The following is a 9,038-nucleotide window of genomic DNA, read 5'->3' on the forward strand; positions in this document are numbered from 1 at the left end:
AACTTCTGAGTCACCCAAACAGCTCCATTCAGATGGTTTGTCTACTTCTCAGGGCCCCCCAAAATTATCACCTCCTCCCTACTTAACAAACAGTCCAGGTTTTGTAATGACAAACATACTCCCTGCATAACCATTCACCCCTGGACTCCCTGCAGCAGCATCCCCACCACTAGTGAATGCCTTCTCATCCCTTCTTTCAATCACTCTCTCAAATGATTCCTAGTAGATACAAAATGATTTTTTTCTCCAATGGGAAAATGGAACATAGGGAGCCATTCAGTTTGCTCCCAATACCCCTTTCCAGCACCGGATCTGCCTTGGCAAGTACTCTAGGAGTAGGGGAAAATGAAAACAACAAACTCACACACGTTTTTAATATACACAACCAGTTCTGTCTACCGTCAAGGCATATTCTTCTTATGTGGAACATCGACCTATATCTGCCTCCCCACCTACTGGACAGGCACCTGCATCTTAGTCTTTCTAAGTCCCAACATTAACATTGCCCCAGGAAATCAGGCCCTATCAGTACTCCTCAAAGCTCAAGTCTGTCAGTGCAGAGCCATGCAACTAATACCCCTACTTATAGGGTTAGGAATGGTTACTACTACAGGAACTGGAATAGCCAGTTTATCTACTTCATTATCCTACTACCACACACTCTCAAAGGATTTCTCAGACAGTTTGCAAGAAACAATGATATCTATCCTTACTCTACAACCCCAAATAGACTCTTTGGAAAGAGTAACTCTCCAAAACCACCGATGCCTAGACCTCCTCGCTGCTGAGAAAGGAGGACTCTGCACCTTCATAGGGGAAGGGTGTTGTTTTTACACTAACCAGTCAGGGATAGTACAAGATGCTGCCCAGCACTTACAGGAAAAGGCTTCTGACATCAGACAACACCTTTCAAACTCTTATACCAACCTCTGGAGTTGGGCAACATGGCTTCTCCCCTTTCTAGGTCCCATGGCAGCCATCTTGCTATTGCTTGCCTTCTGGCCCTGTATTTTTAACTTCCTTGTCAAATTTGTTTCCTCTAGGATCGAGGCCATCAAGCTACAGATGGTCTTACCCCAATGAGCTCAACTAACAACTTCTACCAAGGACCCCTGGACCAACCTGCCTGGCCCTTTCACTGACCTAAAGAGTTCCCCTCTGGAGGACACTACAACTACAGGGCCCCTTCTTCACTCCTTTCCAGCAGGAAGTAGCTAGAGAAGTCATTGCCCAATTCCCAACAGCAGCTGGGGTGTCCTGTTTAGAGAAGGGGATTGAGAGGTGAAGCCAGCTGGACTTCCTGGGTTGAGTGGGGACTTGGAGAACTTTTCTGTCTAGCTAAAGGATTGTAAGCACACCAATCAGCGCTCTGTGTCTAACTAAAGGTTTGTAAATGCACCAATCGGCACTCTGTAAAAACGGACCAATCAAAGCTCTGTAAAATGGACCAATCAGTGCTCTGTAAAATAGACCAATCAGCAGGATGTGGGTGGGGCCAAATAAGGGAAAAAAGGCTGGCCACTGCAGCCAGCAGCTGCAACCCACTTGGGTACCCTTCCACTCTGTGGAAGCTTTGTTCTTTCGCTCTTCACAGTAAATCTTGCTGCTGCTCACATCTTTGGGTTTGCACTACCTTTATGAGCTGTAACACTCACTGCAAAGATCTGCGGCTTCACTCCTGAAGTCAGTGAGACCACGAACCCATCAGGAGGAACAAACAACTCTGGAAGCACCACCTTTAAGAGCTGTAACACTCACTGCAAAGGTCTGCGGCTTCACTCCTGAAGTCAAGTGAGACCACAAACCCACTGGAAGGAGGAAACTCCAGACACATCTGAACATCTGAAGGAACAAACTCTGGACACCCCATCTTTAAAAACTGTAGCACTCACTGCGAGGGTCCGCACCTTCATTCTTGAAGTCAACAAGACCAAGAACCCACCAGAAGGAACCAATTCTGGACACGAGTTTATGATCCTCTAATGTTATTTTAATAAGAAAAATGGTAAGAATGTATTGTTAATGTAATTAGTAGTAAGTGGCATGTTCTTTCATAAAGTAAGGATATTTGCTGCCAATAGGTTTCTATGAATAACATCTTTTACTTGATCGGCTTTCTTGTTTCGGACATTTGCTTACACCAATTGCCAATATTTTTTGCTTATTACAAAATAATTTGATTTTATTTTAGAAAAAGAAAATCAGACATATAGATAATTAAAAGTAGGAAAAAATGGGCTTTGCGTGGAGTTAGTGAAGTCTCATGAAAAGAGGTGGATGGCTGTGGCAGAGCCTTCTGGGCTATGTGTGTCTGACGCTTGGCCGCCAGAGCCACAGTCAGTTTGCTGAGCCCATTAGTGCACCTGACTGACAGACACGCCGTCACCATGTCTCGCTACTTATGTTCCCCCAACACATCTCTGCTTATCAGAAATGTGGCCGACGACACCAGGTCTTAAGATTTACAGAGTGAATTTGGTCACTATGGTCCTATAGTTGATGTGTATGTTCCACTTGATTTCTGCACTCTCTGTCCAAGAGGATTTGCTTATGTTCAACTTGAGGATGTTTGCAATGCTGAAGACGCTTTACATAATTTAGACAGAAAGTGGATTTGTGGATGGCAGATTGAAATACAGTCTTCACACTATGATGATTATGACAGATGCAGACGTTCTAGAAGCTGAAGTTATGAAAGAAGGAGATCAAGAAGTCAGTCATTTGATAACAGTTTAGAAGATCGTATCTAGAAATAGATCGACTGGAAGACGACGGCATAGCAGAAGTCATTCCAACAATGATAGACCAAACTGCAGCTGGAATACCCAGTAGGTTCTGCTTACTACACTTCAAGAAAGATCTGAACGTGGAAAAAGAACAAAAGAAGGGCAGTTCAAGCGACCAAAGGGTGGGTGGAGGGTGCTGCAGTATGAATACTGTATGGATATTTTGACTCTGGTCAGAAAAGATACAAAAGATTCCATGTTTTCGAAAACTACATGGAATAATTGAAGTCCCTTCAAATTTGAAAGTAAGCATTTTAGGACAAATAAAAGGAAATTCAAGTTTGTACTTGTGGAAACTTTTTCCTCAATATGAATAGGTTTATATTGATTCATGGGTAACAGGTCCATAATAAATTATTGGAAACTAGGATGTCTCAGTATCAAGGAAGACAGCCATAGTGTCTTACAGTGCCTCTGTTGGTGTGTCTCAAACTGAATTGAGTGGGAAAAAGTATGGTCCAATGTAAAAGTTCCATTTTCACCATTACTGGCAAATCTTGCTTTTGTTTATTTTGGTGCCAGTGTTTTCTGTTTAATCATTTGCCGGGTTGGCACCTGCGCTTATTTACTTGTACACCACATGCAGTTTACATCTTCCTAACTACTCTCCTTCCCAGGTAAATTCCAATTATATTTGATATCCAGCTAAGAGGGCCCATCTCTTCTCACCTCTTTCCTGGTCACTATGTTCAGCAAGTATTTATTGAGCCCTTACTGTGGGCAAAACATTGTACTGGATAATTGAGAAAAATGGATAATTCCTTTAATCAGTAAATGTCTACTGAGCACAGTCTAGTGAATTATTACAGTATGGCCTCATTGTTTTGTTTGAGGTGTATTATTCATAACAATAGTTTTCATCATTCATATCCTAATATAATTATAGAACCCAATATACTATCAAAGATAAGTAATTGTGTGGTTATCTGCCATTTAAAAGTATCCCATATTTCTTTGATCCTATTATTGTAAATAATGAAAAAATGATTTGTTTTAATCTGTAATAATCTGGTTTATTGTGCAGTGACTGTAATATACTAGAGTTAAATTATTTACTCTGCCTCACCAAACATAAACTAGGAGATAACCCCCAAAATAAGTACTTAACTTTGCATTAGATATAAAGAAGACTGGGTGCTATAATTAGATTATTTTGAGGAAGAGCTGTTATCTCAACTGATTTAGTATGTATTGTAATTGAGAAAATGTTGACCAAATTATACTTTTTAGTGATTTACATATACATTTTATAGGGGACATGAACATATTCCGTGTATAGTGAATAAATAACTTCCTTAGTATCATAAAAAAGTAGAAAAAAACACTCGAAATTCTACCATCTATACCGTTATGTTTACACACACAGACACTCACACATATGCACACACACACTTTTATTAGAATATGCATATATTATAATGCTACCTTGAAATTATTCTTCATTTAAAATAAAAGAACAGTAATTATATTTCATGCCATTAAATGTCTGATGCTTATTTTACACAATAGTGACATAGTTACTTATAATTATGAAGTTTTTAGAACATTTGATACAGATTTATCATATATTAATATTCTAATTTTAGCATACTAATTTTCGAAGAATTTCTTTGAGAAATAATGAGTCAATGGCAAAATGGGGAAAATAATAGATGTAAAAGATTACAATGAGAATCTTCCTATTTGAAATAAAAGTCAGATGTATACAAATGTTTCACTTTAATGTATGTCAGTCTGCTGGGGAGAAGTCAGTCATAACTTTGGTTTGGAAAAGTGGGGAAAATGCTTGAATGTGAAGTCACTGAAACGTTTGTCATGCCACCAACCTCTTGAGGTCTACCTGAATGACTACTTCAATTCTGAAGATTCAAGGAGGCATTCTTGAATGTTCTGGATGGAAGAGTTAAACTCTTCATTTTTCTTTTGCCTGTCTTGTTTCCTGAACTTCCTTCCCAGTGTTTCCTGCCTGGGGTCACCTCCAAAATAAATTGCTTGCATGGGAACTTAAAGTAAAGCATCTAGTTTTGAAAAAATATTTGGCATAAGAATAAGAATAAATTAAGTGTTTCTTGGAAATACATTAACAAATGACAGACAGAAAATGGAACTCCTATTGTGGATTAGTCTTCTTCATTAAGGAAAATATTTTTTCTAACTGGAAGAAGTAAAATGAATACGGCAGCAAAAAACTACTGAGTAATGAGAGAGTTTGAGACCTAAGCCCTAGCTGGATTAAATATTTTTCCTTAATTTAACATGTCTCCATGCAGTGAGTATAGTATGCCTTAGACTAAATTTTAGGCACTGTGAATACATTATTGAGATAGATCAAGGTCTATACTCATGAGAAGGGGTAGATAGAGAATTCCAAATAAAGTGAAGAATATATTACCTCCATAGGGTGGTATGTTGAAATGAAGAAAATAAAGCAGGATAATGGAATAATTCATGTATGTTTTCACTCACTTATTAATTAGTTCATTCATTCAATAAATATGTATTATCTAATAGTATAAGAGAACTATGTGCTAATTTTAAAGAAGTATCAGAGAAGATTTCCGATAGAAGTCTGAACTATAAAAATTATGTATTGGCTTTCAAAAATGGTGATGATGACTTATCATCGGGATTACTGTTTTTTCTTTTCCAGCTTAATATAATATTCTAGAATAGATTATCATGCATGTGATTTATGAACCTTTGAAAAACAATATAGCTAATCTCTAGGAGCTAGCATACATTTTTTCAAGACAAATCATGCCAAATTCACATGATTTCTCATTTTGTTAGAACCTCTAGAGAACAGAAAATTCCATGCATAAAATACGTATCAATTGTTTCAATTACATCAATGCAGGTGACAGTATTTTTTGCAAGAACGTCATACGTAAATAGTAGATTGAATGATAGAAGTGTTGATATTTAGTGTCTAAACATATGTCTGCTATGTGTTGGCAAATGGCTTTGTAGTTTTCTAATGGCGTTTGACTGACTGTACACTTAGCCCTGTTGACTCAGTATTTCTATGGATAATTTTGATAGAGCTTTAGAAGTGAGGATGCTTAGATGGCTAAAACTATAAGTGACAGACTCAAGAATAAAAGTGGTCAACTGACAGCAACACACTGAGCCAAAACCATTGAAATGAGATTAAGCAGAAACAAGTTTCAAGTTCTGTTTAGGTTCAGAAAGTCAGCTGCATGAGTGAGCTTGTTTGGCCACAGTACAGATGGCAGAGGTCTGGGATTTCCATTTGATGACAACCATAAAATAAGCCAATGGTATGATGTGGCTGTTCAAAAAACAGACTAGCACAATCTTGGGTTGCATTAATGAAATATTGTGTGTAGTACAATAGAGGCAATAGAAAAGACAATTTCACCAAATTCTGTGAGATGATTTATGGGATGAAGTGTCAAACTCGTTACATTATATTTTAAGACTTCTCCAATTGGAATATGTTCAGAAAAAGACACACAGAATTTTGAAAATTCTCTTTTGAGGCAAGGCCAGAAGTAAAAGAGTATTGTTTTCCTTCAGGAGAAAAGACCAAGGAGATATTTACAGAGTGCTTTTGTCTATGTGGCAAGCTTTCATGTTTAAGAAGCCATATAATGCTAATCTAGAATATTGGTTTAAAGTTAGAGAAATGAAGATTTTGATCTAACATGAGGAACAAAATCGTGTTGTCCAAAACTATTGGTTTGTGGCTAATGTGAAGGAAGACACCTTGCACTAGAGTCATTTAATCCAAAAGATTCATCACAGAGTAGGGACTTGGATTAGATGGTATATCAGTTAGTTATCTATCACTGCATAACAAATTACTTCTAAAGTTATAGGCTTAAAAATTTATTTTGCCTTAGCTTTTATGGGTCAGGAATTCAGAAGGGTTTGTCTGGGTATCTCACTTGATGTGTCTCATGCAGTTGCAGCTGTATATTGACAGTAGTTGCAACCATATAAAGAAGTCTTACTGAACTGAATGTCCAAGGTACCTCACTCAGGTTTTCCTGGCACTTGGCTGAGAGCTTAGCTGGGGCTGCCACTGGAGCATGTATATGTGATTTTTTTTTCTGTGTCCTCAACTTCTGCACATTATAGTTTCTTCAAGATATTTGGTGTTCTTACATTTAAGCTCATGGATATAAATAACAGCATGTGGCCCAGTGCTCAAGACAGAAGCTGCATTACCCACTATGATATAGCCTCAGAAATTGTGCTACATCTTTAGACCATTTGCAAGTAAGTCCGAAGCCCTTATTGATGGATGAAAGAGGGATGTAATCCCACTTTTGATGGAAAGAGGATCCAAAATTTGTGGGCATCTAAAAATCTGCCACAGATGATCTCTTAACTTCCAGACTGAAGCCTCTGATTTTATGTTAATTACTGATGGTAAGGTTTTTTAGGGAAATAGGTAATGTAGATGTTATCTTCTCAAAGTTTGGGGTTAATATCTGAGCTTTCTTGACATTATTCATTGGTACTATCACATAAAGGATTTTTAGTTTAATTTTATACACACGTATACAGGATATGAGAAGTGCAAAACTAAAGTAATTTATTGGAAATTATGAATATAAATATATAAATCAGGAGAGTTCAGCTGGTTTAGACCAGCGGTAAGGCCATGATAAGACCAGGCATACAATTGACAAGCTCAGACAATGGAGGCTTCTACACTTACCTTGTTGGGTAGAAATATCTATTGGAAATAAAAATTTAATTTATTTTTTTTTTCTTTTTGAGATGGAGTCTCACTCTGTCACCCAGGCTGGAGTGCGGTGGCAAGATCTCTGCTCACTGCAAGCTCCGCCTCCCGGGTTGACGCCATTCTCCTGCCTCAGCCTCCCGAGTAGCTGGGACTACAGGCACCAGCCACCATGCCCGGCTAATTTTTTTTTTGTATTTTTAGTAGAGTCGGGGTTTCACCGTGTTAGCCAGGAGGGTCTCCATCTCCTGACCTCATGATCGCCCGCCTCGGCCTCCAAAGTGCTGGGATTTACAGGCGTGAGCCACCCTGCCCGGCCCCCCAAATTTAAATTTAATCACGGTGTTTGGTGACAGATAAACTTTGAGAGTTGTGCCTTATGAAGTTGTGCTCATCCACGTGGAGACCTAACTCTTAACAGAATCTCAATTCCAACAACCACCAAAGACAGTATACGTGTGCTGGTTTCCGGTACTCATCATCTTGACAACTTCTAAGGGCCTTGATTCATACCTACCTGTTGCTCTCATCTGCCCACTAGAGTTTGATGTGACCTTGGGTTCTCCTGATACCTGACCCTGCCATACCCTAACACTACTTCTACTACTATAACTAGATTTTAGCCCTTTTTCTACTTCTTAATGGCATCTGACACCAGCCTAACCTGGATTTGCCTTGATGTCCCTAGGAGGTGCTGACGATCTCTCCACCCTTATCACATTGCTGAGATTCACCTATTTCTTTTCTTTTCTTTTCTTTTTCTTTTTTTCTTTTTTTTGAGACGGAGTTTCGCTCTGTCGCCCAGGCTGGAGTGCAGTGGCGCGTTCTTGGCTCACTGCAAGCTCCATCTCCCGAATTCACGCCATTCTCCTGCCTCCGCCTCCCGAGTAGCAGGGACTATAGGCGCCAGCCACCACGCCCGGCTAATTTTTTTTGTATTTTTAGTAGAGATGGGGTTTCACCGTGTTAGCCAGGATGGTCTCGATCTCCAGACTTCATGATCTGCTCACCTCGGCCTCCCAAAATGCTGGGATTACAGGCGTGAGCCACCAGAGATTCACCTATTTCTAATTACCCTTTAGAGATTCTAGTAAAAGGACTTTGTTTCTCATAGATTTTTTTTCTCACTTGGGGAAGAACATCTATGTTTTTATAGAGTAGCCTCTAAACAACTAAATATTTGGTGGAGTTGATTGGACTTGAATCTTTTCTTGGTGTTTTCCTCTGCTCTTTTTATCTTCTCTTAAGATGAAGAAAATAGAAATAGTAATTGATGAATTGCTTTTTCTGCCATTTATTTTTTTTACTGATTCAAATTTTAATTATCTTCTTTTACACTGATTGGCGCTTTTTTGGACATAGTTTGCAGAATATTTCCCAGAATTCCTGGCTGCCGCTTTACTTGTACCTCTCAAAGAGATATTAGCCGTACTTTCAAAGATGATTTTGTTGAAAAAGTATAATCTGCCACTTGCACAGTAAATACTCTTCATATTTTCATAGTTTGACCGTAATTTTATTTCAAATCCTACTTCCAT

At 38.7% G+C, this 9,038-nt stretch overlaps 1 pseudogene; it reads left to right on the top strand.

Moving 5' to 3' along the window:
* Positions 1-1,954: 1,954 nt before the first annotated feature.
* LOC110740529 lies at positions 1,955-3,803 on the top strand (annotated as a pseudogene).
* The last annotated feature ends 5,235 nt before the right edge of the window (positions 3,804-9,038 follow it).

Source organism: Papio anubis, chromosome 16 (assembly GCF_008728515.1).
Source record: "Papio anubis isolate 15944 chromosome 16, Panubis1.0, whole genome shotgun sequence".
Lineage (NCBI taxonomy): Eukaryota > Metazoa > Chordata > Mammalia > Primates > Cercopithecidae > Papio > Papio anubis.